Source organism: Acinonyx jubatus, chromosome B1 (genome assembly GCF_027475565.1).
Source record: "Acinonyx jubatus isolate Ajub_Pintada_27869175 chromosome B1, VMU_Ajub_asm_v1.0, whole genome shotgun sequence".
Lineage (NCBI taxonomy): Eukaryota > Metazoa > Chordata > Mammalia > Carnivora > Felidae > Acinonyx > Acinonyx jubatus.
In genome coordinates this window covers 162,143,786-162,159,999 of record NC_069382.1, presented here as the reverse complement: position 1 = coordinate 162,159,999, position 16,214 = coordinate 162,143,786, and the positions used below count along the sequence as shown (strand labels likewise).

Here is a 16,214-nt window from a genome sequence, read left to right as displayed (position 1 = left end):
CTTTAATAGTGGCCATTTGCAATGACATTCATAAATATTAATTTTTTAAACTTGACTGGATCTATTTAAATCATAAACAGGGTACATGTACCTTTCCTTGTCAAATGAAACAGACTTGAATGGAAAGCTAATAATTTCCCCTCACTCTTCAATCCTTCCCTTCTGAGTAAACAATTTTGATGTGTATCTCACCACATATTTTCTGTATTTACATAAAAATATACAAATATGTAAAGAATACATAAGGACAAGTTATATTACCAAATGTTTCACATTATTCTGCAAAAATTTACCTAATTTTTTACTTTACTTTTACTTACAAAATATCACATTTTTAACTTAAATATTACGTCAAATTGTCTCTAATCATTTAAATCTGAGCCAGTGATTCTCACCCTTGTTGCAGATTAGAGTCCCTCAGGGAACTTGAAAGAAAGGAATTGCCGGAGCCCCACCCCTATAGATTCCAGTTTAATTGGGCTGGGTTGAGCCTTGGCATCAAGCTCCCCTGTTGACTCTGAGGTGTAGCTGGTTAGAACCACTGATTTAAGCAATCCAAACAGGCGGCAAATACCAGCGGCCTGCCTGAATTGTCCTGGTATGCATCCTCCCAGGAAGGCCCTTCGCGGAGATTATAGCATGGGTGCTGACTGGGGAAACTCTGGGAGGCCCATCTTAAATTTCAAGTCTCCTCAAGAAGGTTGGCTATCAGAAAATGTAATTTTAAGTTTAATCCTAAATCCTGTTAGGGACACTCACATGACTGCAAAAAGTGCTACCAAGGCTAGGAATTTTCAGAGGCCGCGTAAATGCCAGTCTTCTTGAATCAACTGAATTTATTCCCAGGGTTGACTACACTCTATAGAGATTTGCCCTTGCCTGCAGAAGTTGCTTTCCAAGTTCTGCCATCACAGGAAGCCACACCCAGAACTTGTTTCTCCCCTCCGGGAGAGGCACGTTCCCAGTGAATGTAGGAACTTGTTTGGCCTCTCCAGCCTGGTCTGGGAGAGTCTGCAAACCTCCCAAGTGGCTCCATGGGTCTGCCCTGGAGAGCTCTTCCCTATTAGTGAAACATTTGAAGGATCGTTAGTTTTCTTCACTTTGGCTGCGCATTTGAGCAACAGTTAAGAAAATGTAAGATAGATGTACAAATGAGCTGTGGAGGTTTTGGCTCCTTTTGTTTCAGTGGGATAAAACAATTGGCGGTCAGTGATTATTAGTTTTTAGTCTGAATTATTGCCATTATTGGCTGTCTTTTCCCAAATCCCTTTTTTCCTTTCTCAAAGCAGTTAGTTGGTCAGAAGTTTTGAGGGACCAAATGGGTTGCTGGAATTTATTTAGGAGAAAAATATTTTTGCTTAAAGCCACAGACCATGGCAGGTATACGGACAAAGTACATTACACTGAGCGAGGCCAAATCAGAATTGTAGTCTTTTTCTCAATTCCTTTCCCAGTTATAAAACAATAACATTAAAAGTTTAGATTTGTTCCTTTTACCCCTCCAAAAAAATAACTGCCAAGCGCTGCAAGTCTGGATAAACGGCCGGGGTGGGGCTGTAAAAGCTCTGGACCACCGGGGCCCGGGCCCTCTGCGCGCTGGCAGCTCGGTGCTACAGCTGAGGCCGGGAAGCCAGCCTCCGCCACGCCACGCCACGCCCCCCTGCGTCACGGGAGGCGGGGCTGCCGGCGATTGGCTGTTCGCGGAAGCTCTGCTGCTCCGGAGCCAGGCCAGGAGGGGTGGAGGAGCAAGGGGAGGAGGAGGAGGAGGTCGCGGCTTTGGCTCAGGCTTCAGCCGAGCGGTTTGTGGGCTGTCTTCTGAGAAGTGGTTTTTTTTGTTTGTTTTCTTGTTTTTTGTTTCCCCAAAAAGCAAATGGCTGGCAGAGACGCATAACCCGCCTCCACTCTTCGGATTTGTGTTGGGTTTTCTCTTGCACCTTGAGAGTCGTGATCGTCATGCTGTGATGTGTGCGGATGGAGGAATTGGTAAGGGTGAACGTGCGAACTCCTAGGTCTGTTTCCTTGACTTCTGTTTCACTTCTCACCCTGCTCCCCCTTCCCTTCCCCTCTTCCTCTCCCGCTTCCCCAATAATTGCTTTCAGGTTTGATGTAGTGCCTCAAAACTAGACTTTAGGTCTGTTGTTGAACTTAAAAAACAAAACAAAACCAAAACGGAGAGACCCCGTTTTCAGTTACTTGATTTTGATTGCAAAAGAGGAATTATTTTATCTATTCTGAATGCTGGGTTTTGTGATAAGGTAAATTATGCGCGCACACACTTGTCATCTCATTGTGAAATCCAGCAGTCTAAAGGCAATTTTGGCTTTGTCTCAAGGGTAAGGAAGACAATGGGGGTTGAAGTTGCAACCCAGTAGAAAAGCCGGGTTTATTCCTTAGGAAGGTGTTGTGTTGGAGTTTGCTCAGAACTGGTTTTAAAGGAGCGCTGCAGAAAAGCTCGCGTTCGTCCCCGCACACATTAACTTTGCAGAACTTAATGGTTTGAGGCATCCTTCCTCTTACGTTTTAAAACATAGTCATACTTTCCTATGTACAGCAGAGAGACATCAACTTGGTTAATGAAACCCTCCAGTTTGGAGAGTCAAGCCTTTCTGCTTTTAAAGGATATATTTAAACTATTCTTAATCATAAGGGCATGCTAACTCAGATGTTTAGAATGTTATCTCAATAAGACCACAGAGTTTCTTGTTGCTTCTTTTCATGCTAGTTCTTTGCAAGGAGAAACAGTTCTGTAGTCTGAGAGCAAGCTTCTGAGTCTCATCAGCTCTAGAAGATTGATCCACAAGAATGGGGGCTCTTTGTCTACCAACTGATTGCTGTACTAGAAAAGTAACTATAGAGGAGAGAGTAATTTTTATATTGGGCTAGGTCAAATATCTGAAGAGTGCCATCATAAAAAAAAAAATCTTTGGCTTAAGAACAGGTGTGTGACATATGATCGTTGTAACACTGTAAACTCTTTCAGTGCCCCAGTGTGAGTCCTCACTCCACTCTACCCCAAGGGGTAATGTCTGCTCCTTCTGGACTCTCTTCTGTTCTCATTACAAATACATATTACATACTTATATTGGGATGATTTGTTTTTATGAAAATGTGGTCATACTACATATATTGAAAAGCAAATTGGCAACATGCAAAAAGTTTTAGGGAGTTAAAAAAAATAACACTAGCTGCTAATTTTTTAAATAGTTATTTATTTGAGAGAGAGAAAAAAACACGAGTGGGGGAGGGGCAAAGAGAGGGGGAGACAGAGAAATTGGAAGCAAGCTCCCCACTGTCAGCTCAGAGCCCAAAGCGGGGCTTGAACTCACCACGATGAGATCATGACCTGAACCAAAGTTGGAGGCTTAGCGGACTGAGCCACCAAGGTGCCCCAGCACTAGCTGCTAATTTAACATTTGTTAAATTGTATACATAAATGGATAATCTACGCAGTCTAAAACCTGATTTCGGGAATGCTTGACCTTTGGATGGCAAGAATCAAATACTTTTTTAATACAATTACTTAATGATTAAATAGAAATTGAATAGGATATTGTTTATTTTGATGTCTGTAAAACGAAGGAAATGACTTATTGGCTAGACAAATAAACTTGTTAGAATCTATTTTTAAATTAAGAGGTCAAGAATGTTCACATACTGAAGGCTTCAGTACATGTCTCAGTTGTTGTCTGATCTAATTAGACATAGCCTTTTTGATGAAGGAAAATCAAAGAAAATGCTACAAGCAAAATCGCTTGGGAATACCCCAAACCCAATGCAATGGTGAAGATACATTGAATAGTTTGTGCTTGCGAGAAGGAGAATCTGTGGATCAACTCTTGGAACAATAGTGTGTGTGCTGTCTCTATTCCTGGTCGTAGTTATAGCAGCTGAACAGCTTTCCTTATCACTTAAGAAGAGGTTTGATGTGAATGTACTCTCTTAAAGACATTATTCCCTTCTTATTACCTTAGATGGATTTCTTTCACTTCAGAAATCATCTTAGCCATAGAAACGACACTTTTCATGGAGCTAGTGCCACCATTAGAGTAAGAAGTAACAGTGACACTAGTTTTGTTAAAGAGTTGTGGCCTTCATGGAATCTTCTTCTGTGCTTCTAAATGAAGGGTATGTTCATGCAATGATATAAGCTGATAAAATGAGAGTATGTATTAAAACCTGTAAATCCTTTCAGGCTTTGACTCAGTAATACTGGGTCTAGAAATATATACCAAGGTAATCCTCTGAATTTTATATGAAGATTTATAAATATGCTAATTACAGTGAACATGAATGTAATACGAAAAAGAAGAATAAAGCCTGCAATAGCAAAATACCTAAATTATTGTACTATATATCTATATTGATGCAATTCAGTTTCCAAAATAGTTTTGAAAAAAATTTCATTACTTAGAAAGTATTCTAAAAAGATAAAATATCATTTACTCACATATTCAGCTCTTACTATATATTAGGCATTGTTCTAAATTAAACATTGAACAAGACTGTTGTACTTCCTGTTTGTATACAAGTTCCTGTTTGTATCAATGGATGTATTCACTGACATATATGAAAAAAAATTGGATTTCTAGGTGGTAGAGTTGTGGCTCTTTGAAAATATTCTTCTTCACATTCCCAAATCTTCTATAGCTACTATTATTTTAATAATCACAAAAATACTGTTTTGAAAAATGTTGCCAAGAGATACCAAAACCGAAATTAAAACTCTGAGGTCTATATTTTATATACTAGTAAACCCTTTTCAAAGGATATTATAAACTGCAGTGAGACATAAATGAACACCCATGTGAAAAATTATGCCCAATGAAAAATAGACATAAATGGGCAATTCACAGAGGGAAAAAATTGACTTTTAAAAAAAAATTTTTTTTAACGTTTATTTATTTTTGAGACAGAGAGAGACAGAGCATGAACGGGGGAGGGTCAGAGAGAGAGGGAGACACAGAATCTGAAACACGCTCCAGGCTCTGAGCAGTCAGCACAGAGCCCGACGCGGGGTTCGAACTCACGGACAGTGAGATCGTGACCTGAGCTGAAGTCGGACGCTTAACCTACTGAGCCACCCAGGTGCCCCAAAAATGGACTTTTTTAAGGTCAGGAGGAGAGGGATGTTTACTAAGTTAGCACACTTTCACACATCACATCAGTAAACTTGGAAAGCAAATTAAAATGTGTGAAGTTGTTGGGAAGGAAGACTTTTTAATGATATGGAAATATGTTTAGGGTAGGAGGAATGAAAAGTTACAGAATCTTACTTTTGAAAAAATCCAGTTTAATGCACAGAAACTACTTTATTGGTGGAGAGTAAACCAAATGGTGATGTTACTTATGTTTGGGTGATGGGATTATGGGTGATTTCTGTTTTTCTCATGGTATTCATCTGTAGTTTCTAAAATTTCTACAGTAAATATATTTTGGTTATCAGGGGGAAAAATGCTATCCTAATAAATCAGTTTGTTCTAGAATGAAGAGTACATGGACGATATTCTCTTTGTTTTCTTTCACAAAGCCTATATAGTCTCAGGGTGTAATTCCGTGTCAAGTGTCATTGTTTCCGGATTATATTTGATGGTGAGAACATGTGAAATTAAAGGGAAATCTCAAGATAAAACTTATTCTAGTCACATTCACTCTAGTGCCCCCAGCTGTTTTCTGAAATAATAAGTGGTGTTGGACTGATGAAAGCTTTATTCCTATTCATGTCCGGTTGATCACATCTTCTTGGGGCCCAAGCTACTAGGCCTTAATTAAACACTTCTTAATTTCGTTTTCTAAAATCTACTCATTTCATTCAAGGCCTTTCTGAATGAGGAAGAGGAGTACATGTCTATATTTCTGTCAGCAACACAAATTTATAAAATTTCAACTCTGTATGTAGGAAAGGTAATAAAAAAATCATAATAGCTTAGTTATGAGAAAGAAGGTCAAAATCAGTTTTAAATTATCCAAAAATTTGGTGAAGTCTTTTTCTTCAAGGTATAGTTTTCATAACTAGCACTATTTAAAAACATTGTCATTTCCCTTACAGGCTATAATGATACACTGAAGGTTATTGTTAAAAATCTTAATTTATAATATCTTTTCTTCACTAAAGTCTTTCCAAGACAGGTGTTCTCATATATTCTCTCTACTTACCTGTGATGCCCTTCAGCTAACAAATCAACATTTCTACCTTGTCAGGTTAGAAAAATGCCTGATTCTGAACTATTATTATACTTAAAAAATTTTTTTTATATGTTTATTTTTGAGAGACCGAGAGACAGAGTGCGGGAGGGAGACACACACAGAATCCAAAGCAGGCTCCAGCCTCTGAGCTGTCAGCACAGAGCCCGATGTGGGGCTCAAACCCATGGACCATGAAGTCATGACCTAAGCTGAAGTCTGATGATGCTCAACCAACTGAGCCACCCAGGTGCCCCTGAACTATTATTATACTTTTAAGATTCCTAAACCAAGGACCTAGAGAAAAGTGAAATGTTTTCAGTAGGGCAGTGGTATTTTTTTTTTTAATATTTTTTTTAATGTTTATTTCTGAGACAGAGACAGAGCATGAGTGAGGGAAGGGCAGAGAGAGAGGGAGACACAGAATCAGAAGCAAGCTCCAGGCTCTGAGCTGTCAGCACAGAGCCCGACGCGGGGCTCGAACTCACAAACCGTGAGATCATGACCTGAGCCGAAGTCGGTCTCTCAACCGGCTGAGCCACCCAGGCGCCCCAAGGGCAGTGGTATTTTAAAAAACAATTCTTACTCAGAGTCCTAAGCTGTCCCCAGTGCCCAATGTGGTCCCCAGTGCCCAATTAGTCACATTTTTTGCCTGCTTGATTTGGGTCATGGTCCAGATGGATGGGGTGATGGTAGGAATGTGTGGACAGAGTATGTCCTGTTAAGGAAGCAGTGTTGGTAACAGGCAGAGGACAGGAGGTATAGTGGGGAATATGAGCGTGGTTTCTGCCAGGTTGTTGGGGTGTCCTCGCCAGCCATTGGTGCTGCTGATGTCATGAATGTGCACTCCGAGATGCCTCTGGAAATCTCTAGTAATCCCACTCCTTGTTAGGTTACTAGTCAACTGTGTTCGGAAGCACATTTTTTTCCTTTTTTCAGTCTAGCCTCCCTGCCTTTTCTCCCCCATTCCAATGTGCTTTCAACTTCTTGCAAAGAAATCCTTTAAATGTCCATATCGTATCACATCCTCTTTTTTTTTAATTTTATTTTTAATTTTTTTAAATTTACATCTAAATTAGTTAGCATATAGTGCAACACTGATTTCAGGAGTAGATTCCTTAGTGCCCCTTACCCATTCAGCCCATCCCTCCTCCCACAACCCGTCCAGTAACCCTCAGTTTGTTCTCCATACTTGAGTCTCTTCTGTTTTGCCCCCCTCCCTGTTTTTATATTATTTTGTTTCCCTTCCCTTATGTTCATCTGTTTTGTCTCTTAAAGTCCTCATATGAGTGAAGTCATATGGTTTTTGTCTTTCTCTGACTAATTTCACTTAGCATAATACCCTCCAGTTCCATCATGTAGTTGCAAATGGCAAGATTTCTTCTTTTTGATTGCCGAGTAATACTCCATTGTATATATATACCACATCTTCTTTATCCATTCATCCATTGATGGACATTTGGGCTCTTTCCATACTTTGGCTATTGTTGATAGTGCTGCTATAAACATGGGGGTGCATGTGTCCCTTTGAAACAGCACACCTGTATCCCTTGGATAAATGCCTAGTAGTGCAATTGCTGGGTCATAGGGTAGTTCTATTTTTAGTTTTTTGAGGAACCTCCATACTGTTTTCCAGAGTGGCTGCACCAGCTTGCATTCCCATTGTATATCCTCTTCATATCTTCGATGATTTCCCATTTCCTTCAAAATAAGTATAAATTTTTCATCTTAGTAAGTAAGGACTTACATGGTCCTAACCTAGATTTCCATCTTTATTTGCCCTCACTCCTTAATGTGTACTTGAAACTCCAGCCATATTGAACTACTCACTGTTACTTAAATGAACACAGGGCTTTTCAGTCTCCTAGCCTTCATTCATAATATTTCTAAAATCTACAAATCTCTCCTGTCATTTCCCAGAGTTCATTTAATGTGTCCTCTCTTCCCAGAAGTCTACCCTCCACTCCCTTTCTGTCTTCCAGCCTCATGTCATGTCCTCTCCTAGGACTTTCTGTTTTCTAAATTTATATACTGTATGATTACACTAATGTTACCTTTTTGTTGTTGTTGTTGAATTGAGTATGTTGTCCTGCTCTGGGCACTTTTATTCATTCTCAAAGTACCCAGCACTGTGCCTAAGACAAGGTAAAATAAAGGAACACTAGAAGGTAAGCTCCTAGGAAGCAGAGATTTTTGTCTTTTGTCCCGATTTATTTCTGCTATCTGTAACATTGTTTGGCATATACTCGAAGCTCAGCAAACATTAGTTGAAAGAATGAAGTTATTCAGTATGTTAGACATAGTGCATTATTTAATAAACCTCTTTACAAAACTCTGTGAGGTAGGTAATGATTATTTCTACTTTACAGATGTGGAAACTGAGACTCAGGAGCTAAGAGCTTGTGCTAAGTGGCAGACTGTCAATCTGAGCATCAGTGACACTTGAACTTGTTAGAGCTTGTGTTTTTCTACTAGCTGCAGATTGTTGCTGCACTTATTGCTGGTTTGAAAACAGCTAATTATATCATCACTTCTTGTTCAAAATGAATGTGTTTTAAAGGGTCAGTAGCATTGTGTTGATTGTTGGAGTTGACCATTTATTATGAATTCATTTTATAGTCCCATTGAATATCATTAATTTCTTTTCAATACCGTTTACAGCTCTCATCTGTCCTTTATTGGTGTTTATATGCTATACCTTGTAATATAGGCATAAATGACAATTTATTGTATTAATTTTATTTTTATGAAATGTTTATTTTGAGAGAGACAGAACTGAGCAGGGGAGGGGCAGAGAGAGAGAGAGAGAGAGAAGGAGAGAGACAGAATCCCAAGCAGGCTCCCCGCTGCCAGCACAGTCTTATGTGGGGCTCGATCCCATGAACTGTGAGATCAGCCAACACCAAGAGCAGGATGCCCAGCCAACTGAGCCACCCAGGTACCCCAAAGACAATTTAAATATACATGTCAAGACAATTAAAATTCAGGTATACCACACTTTATTGTACTTGAACTTATCATGCTTCTCAGATGCTGAATTTTTTACAAATGGAAGGTTTATGGCAGTCCTGTGTCGAACAAGTCTGTCAGTGCCATTTTTCTAATAGCATTTGCTCATTTCATGTCTCTGTGTCACATTTTAGTAATTCTTGCCATATTTAAAACTTTTTCATTATTATAATATTTCATTACTATTGTATTTGTTATGACGATCAGTGATCAGTAGTTTCTGGAGATGGAATCTACTCCTGGTGAAGATGCTGTGAAGATAATTGAAATGACAACAAAGGATTTAGAATATTACATACACTTAGTTGATAAAGCAGTGGCAGAGTTTGAGAGGATTGATTCTAATTTTGAAAGAAGCCCTTCTTTGGGCAAAATGTTGACAAATAGCATTGCGTGCTACAGAGAAACATTTGTGAAAGGAAGAGTCAGTCGATACAGCAAATGTCATTGTCATATTAAGAAATTGCCACAGCCACTTTAACCTTCAGCCACTACTGCCCTGATCAGTCAGCAGCCATCAACATTGAGGCAAGACCCTCGACCAGCAAAAAGATGACAGCTTGGCTGGAAACTCAGATAATGGTTAGCATAATTTTAGCAATAAATCAGTTTTTAATTAAGACAGGCATTAAGGTATGTACATTGTTTATTTAAGGTATTTACATTCTCTTTGAGACATAATGCTATTTTGTACTTAATGGACTACAGTGTAATAAAAACGTAACTTTTGAATACACTGAGAAATCAAAAAATTCATTGGCTTACTGTACTGTAGTGTGTGGAACCAAACTGGAATATCTCCAAGGTATACCTGTAGTTGATGTATGTGATCTGTGCGTTCATTACATTAAGTCATGTGCGGAAGTCATTTTTAGCCATTGTAAACTAATACTTCTCTGAAATACTTGTAACATATTTTAAGTCACCCAGCACTTCCAGGAGTGAATCTTTAAATAGTTTTTAGAAATTAATTAAATCTCATCCATTATACTGAAATCTCCTTTCTACAGTTCAGCTAAAGAAATGCCTGTCTTCATATATCCAGTGATACCATATACTTTTAAAGAAAACTATGACTTAAAATTTTAGTCTTTTTAAAAAAAAAGTTTATTTATTTTGAGAGAGGAGCAGGAGAGGGGGAGAGAGGGAGAGGAGAGAATCCCAAGCAGGATTCATGCTGCCAGCATAGGGCCCCATGTGGGGCTCGATCCTACAACCTGTGAGATCATGACCTGAGTCAAAATCAAGAGTCAGATGCCCAATGAACTGAGCCACCCAGTCACCCCCAAATTTTAGTCTTTGATGTGTTTATTTAGTTTGTATTTATAACTCAAGTTAATAATCTGCAAAAAAACCTTTGGAAAACAATTTAATGTAGTCAATTAACTTAACCTTTAGTTTTATAAGTATATACCATCTTTCAGAGTTAAATTCTTTCCATTTTAGCTACAAATAACTCCCTTCCCTATCCATTAATTTTTTCTCTTATTCCTCATTCTTTTATTTTCTTTGCCTTGATAAAAGTTTCTGTGGTTACACATCCAGAAAATATTCCATTTCTTGTGTATAAAAGAGTAGTTTCACTAATTATTTGAACGACAGTAACATATACACTATTGGGCTAGAAATGATTAGTTGCATAAAAATATTTAGTCATAATGAATCTATGGAGAAAATATATTTATAAATTATAAATAAGTTTTTCCAGAGCAGATTTGAGCTGCCTAGGTCAATGATTTTCAGATTCTGGTACCCAGAATTGGCATCACTTAAACTTGTTAGAAATACAAATTCTCAGGCCCCACTGCAAACCTTTTGAATCTGAAACTGGAGAGTGTGTGTGTGTGTGTGTGTGTGTGTGTGTGCGCGCGCGCGCGCGTGCATGCGTGTGCACGTGCGTGCACAGGGGAAGAAGCCATGTTTTCACAAATTTCAGGTGATTCTGATCTGTGATAGTTTGAGAATGCAGGCTTAGGGTAAGATCCTTAATGAGCAGGCCATAGTCACTGGGTTTTGGTGGACAGGTGCCTGGTCTAGTTTAAAAGGTCTCTGAAAAAGACAATTCCATGGACTCCTGTGTGCCATTTCAAATACCTGTGTGCTACTTGTGAGCTAGCTTCAAAGATATAATTAAACATTTTTGTGTTTCATAAGACAAAAAGAGGGGGACATTTTTCTCATCCTTTGATCTTGGCTATATTTTTGGAGGATGATTAAAGAAAGCAAATATGAATCCTTATGACTCTCAGTAGGGAGTTTGTGCCTAGGGAATCAAGATTTCTTACCAGAGGTCCTGAGTGTCTTTGTGGAGGTGAGGAATGATATAGGTACCTACTTTGATCATTAAAGTTGTAATTAATTAATTATATATAGAGTCTCCACATAAAAGTATTTTCATAGTGCATCTTTACAGGCTGTATTCTTTTATTTTTTTTTTTTTTTTACGTTTATATATTTTGAGAGCGAGAGCAAGCCTGGGGAGGGGTGGGGTAGAGAGAGAGGCAGAGAATCCCAAGTAGGCTCCATGCCATCAGCACAGACCCCGATGTGGGTATTGAACCCACAAATCATGAGATGATGACCTGAGCCAAAACCAAGACTTGGACGCTCAACCGACTGAGCCACCAGGCACCCCATCCCTGATCTTAAATGTAGAAGCAAAACATTAACTTACTTGTGTGCTTTTCTCTACCATAAGCATTTGGCTTTGTGATTAAAGTTGGGACATGTTTTGTGGGATTAGTTTTAGAATAGTTTTTCACTGAAATGAAGATATATTTTCTAATGATAAAGTGAGTATATATTTTCATGGATATAGACAGTTACAAAACATTTAAAAGTTATCTATTAATATACTACCTCAAAATAACCAGTGTTTATGTTTTAAAAATATTTTATTCCAAATTTATGTATATAAAGTGTGTGTGTGTGTGTGTGTGTGTATATATATATATATATATGTATTCATTCCACTTGAGTTCATAGTGATATACAGGTATAAATAATGGATTAAAACCTTATAAACTTATAAAACCTTATAAACTTCAAAAATTCATTTGAATATTTTTTAAATATTATATTTCCATTTAGATACACCACAATTTAACAATTTCTCTATTTCTCGGCATTTGAATTAGTGCCCTTTCCAGTGCTGAGTTGATCATCTTTCTACTCAGGGCCGAGGACGATGAGCATTTTAAGGCGTATTACCTCTTGGCTCCAGAGAAGTGAAAAAGCGGGCTAGATTACCCCAGAACTGTATGAAAGCTTGCTTTCATTGAGCATTATGAATAAAGAAATTCTTTGCTACATTCAGTGCAAAAAATACTCTGTTTTAATTGCTTTTTTAAGGTTACTGGTGAAGTTGGAAATACTTTTTTCCTATGTATTTGCAGTTTGTCAGTGTCTACGTGTTTGTTCATGCCCTTCTAGCAAATATTTAAACCAGAAGTGAATAATTTTTTATATTGCTTTTATAAAATATCAAAGTAAAAAGTAGGCCATTGTGAGTGCTAATAGGAAAATTTCATTTTCATTAGGATGAAAATGAAATAAGGCAGAGCTCACAAATTAGCTGTGAAAATTTTAAGGTAGATACAAATGCGAATAAATCTTAGTAATTTTAAACATAGGGTAAACACACTATCATACAAAATTTTAGCAGGCATAAAATCTTGTAGTCAAACTATGACTTAAATAACTTACGACATATTTATAAGTGTGCATTTTAGGAATTAATAAAAACCTACCTATATATGAATGAGTAATTAAACGGTAGTGGAAAGGATGGCTGGATTATTTTATGTGAGTGCCACTAACTTGATGTATAATAATGGGTGAGTCAGTGTCTCTGAACCTCAGTTTTCTTGTGTATGAAGTATTTAGTTGGATATTTCAGATCTTTTCTAGCTTTAAATTATGAATTTTTTAAGTTGCTAAGTCTTATCACCTTTAAATGCTTTTCCTACTTGGTGAAATGTTGCCATCAAATGATTAATAAGTGCTCCATAATAGTAAGAATAGCTGCTACTTACTGATCTATTCTATGCCAGATACCTTGCATATATTCTCATTAACTCCTCACAATAAACCTAAGGACCTAAAGAGTACTTATTAATTTCCTGATGGGGAAACTGAAGATTATACAAAGTCCTACTAGGATTGAGTGATTAGGGCCAGGATTTGACCCCATGATTGCCTGAAAAGCTCTTCTTTCCACTCTGCTACTTTCCTCTCTCTTGAACAAATGTGATGGCTTGCTCTAGACGTGTATTCAGCAGTAGCATTATTGGCATTTTAGGCCAATAATTCTTTGTTGTAGTAGGGGCTGTCCTGTGATTATAATGGCATCCACGGCACCTATCCATTAGCACCCCTTCAGTTGTGACAACCGAAGATGCTTCCCGATACTGCAGATGTCCCCTGGGGAGGCAAAATTGTTCCTAGTTGAGAACCCCTAGTTTAATGCAACCTAAGTCATCAATAGGACAAATATAATTATCTCAAGCAGAGGTAAGTGGCTTTAGGTCGTCTTGGATTACAGAAGACAAGGTAGAATAGACCAAGTAGGATCCCATCATTCAGTAATACTTACTGCACACTTATTGATTGCTTGACCTTTATCTTCTTGAGATTTTTCTTCTTTGGAGAGCACTCATTTCTGGGATGCATAGTATATGACCATGAACTTATTAGATATTAGTTAATTTATTTAAAATATTTATTTAAAATACTTATTTAATTTATTTAAAAATATTCATTGGGGCGCCTGGGCGTCTGACTTTGTCTCCAGTCATGATCTCATGGTCCATAGGTTCGAGCCCCGCATCAGGCTCTGTGCTGACAGCTTGGAGCCTGGAGCCTGCTTCGGATTCTGTGTCTCCCTCTCTTTCTGCCCCTCCCCTGCTCATGCTCTGTCTCTCTCTGTCACAAAAATAAATAAACATTAACAATTTTTTTTTAATATTCATTGAGTACTTGTCATGTGGTAGGCATTGTCTGGTTATTGGTTCAAACTGTAAATAGGATGGTCTTAATGGGGAAGCAGCTATTAAATAATTACAGTTCATTCCCCTCTTTCTTACTAACAGTCTTTTACAGCATGTATTTAGAATCACAATCCAGTGTGTTTATTAGGTTTTACACACACAGCTTGTCACATAGAGCTAGAATTTGTTGTCCTTTGTGTGATGAATAAAGATGCCATGCCATGAAATTTGTGTTCTGCTGTTTAGGAAGGTATTTTGGCTCTTGTTTTCAAAATGGGCACTTATCTGGGTGCTAGCTTCATATCATAACTTACTTGTTTATTGATTAGGTTAGTGTTTTAATGTTCTTTGTATTTACCACTCTGAAACCTGGCCATAAACATGTCAAGGTTTGTCTCATGGAGGTTAATCTCTGAAGTATTTCAGGGAATGAGGGAATCTCATGAAGTTCATGCCTGATCCCTCTTCTGGGCTCTTTGTTCCTTGAGGGCAGGAATCATGGAATTTACATAGGACTTTTCATTATTGTGGTTGCAGTCCAGGAAAAGTGCCAGACTGGCACAGGGAACCCTTGGTGCCTGTTTATTAAACAGATAGAAGGAAAAGTGATCTCTGAACAGTGAAAATAGGTTTCACTAAATAAGCCATAAATTTCTGTGTTCTGCTTCCTGAAGACCATTGAGGTCATTATTAATTCAATATTTAAGCATATTGATTTTCTAAGAGAGTTGGGAGTATGAGTTAAATTTTGATAAAGTCAGATATTTGGGCATCCAAGGGAGAAACCTATAAAGTCAGACATGAGCATTCAAAACAAGGAGGCCTTCAACTACTAAAAGAGAACCTATGGATGGTTTCCAAACATCCTGAAGGCATCGCTATAGAGAACACTTTGCTGTAATGGTGCTTAGAACATTGGAACTGAATTCTCAGAAGAAAATTTACTTAAACTGTGTAAAATATAGGAAAATTCATTTATTTATTTTTGTTTTATTAAAACATTTTTTAATGTTTATTTTTGAGAGAGAGAGAGAAAGAGAGAGAGAGCACAGACAGGGGAGGGACAGAGAGAGGGAGACAGAATCCAAAGCAGGCTCCAGGCTCTGAGCTGTCAGCACAGAGCCCGATGCGGGGCTTGAACCCACGAACCGTGAGATCATGACCTGAGCCAAAGTCGGATGCTTAACTGACTGAGCCACCCAGGCACCCCTATTTTATTTTTTTTAAGTACAATGTTGTGAAAGCATGATTCTTCTTTGACAAAGTTGAATTGTTCAGTATAAATCCTAGGAAGCACTAACATGAACAAGGAAAAAATAAAGACGATCTGGAAGGGGATACAGTTTCTGAATACCAGATGTTACAGAACAGAGGGAAAAACCATAAGTCTGTGTAGGATCAAACCTTGATTATCCAAAGTAGTGGTATATAAGAATGCACATAAATTCCAAAATAGTAATCAAGAAACAATTTATATTTAATTTTAAAAGGCAGTCACACACAGGGACTACACACACACACACACACACACACACACACACACACACACTTATACTCCCCTGGTTTTAACACTCTTCACACTTCATCCTATTGTTTTTTTTTCCCACTTTGTGTTTTTTCTAATTTTATTTTTTTAATTTTTTATTTAGTTATTTTTTTTAAATATAATTTATTGTCAAGTTAGCTAACATACAGTGTATACAGTGTGTGCTCCTGGCTTTGGGAAATAGATTCCCATGATTTATCGCTTACATACAACACTCAGCGCTCATGCCAACAAGTGCTGTTCTCAATGCCCATAACCCATTCCCCCTACCCCCAGCCCCCATCAACCCTCAGTTTTCTCTCTGTATTTAAGAGTGTCTTATGGTTTGCCTCCCTCTCTGTTTGAAACTATTTTTTCCCCCTTCCCTTCCCCCATGGTCTTTTGTTAAGTTTCTCAAATACCACATATGAGTGAAACATACGATATCTGTGTTTCTCTGACTGACTTATTTCACTTAGCATAATACCTTCCGGTTCCATCCACGTTGCTGC

General features: G+C 38.0%; 1 protein-coding gene across 3 annotated transcripts in view; it reads left to right on the top strand.

The window, feature by feature from the left end:
* The first annotated feature begins 1,707 nt into the window (after positions 1-1,707).
* The window catches only part of ATP10D (ATPase phospholipid transporting 10D (putative)), a 106,845-nt gene continuing 92,338 nt past the window's right edge, over positions 1,708-16,214 (top strand). For 2 of the 3 annotated variants that reach the window (XM_053217391.1, XM_015072315.3), the window contains exon 1: positions 1,709-1,983. The gene's annotated coding sequence lies outside the window, so the exon portion shown is untranslated. Of the gene's footprint in view, positions 1,984-16,214 lie in introns of all 3 variants that reach the window. The other variant, XM_053217392.1, reaches the window with a different exon arrangement.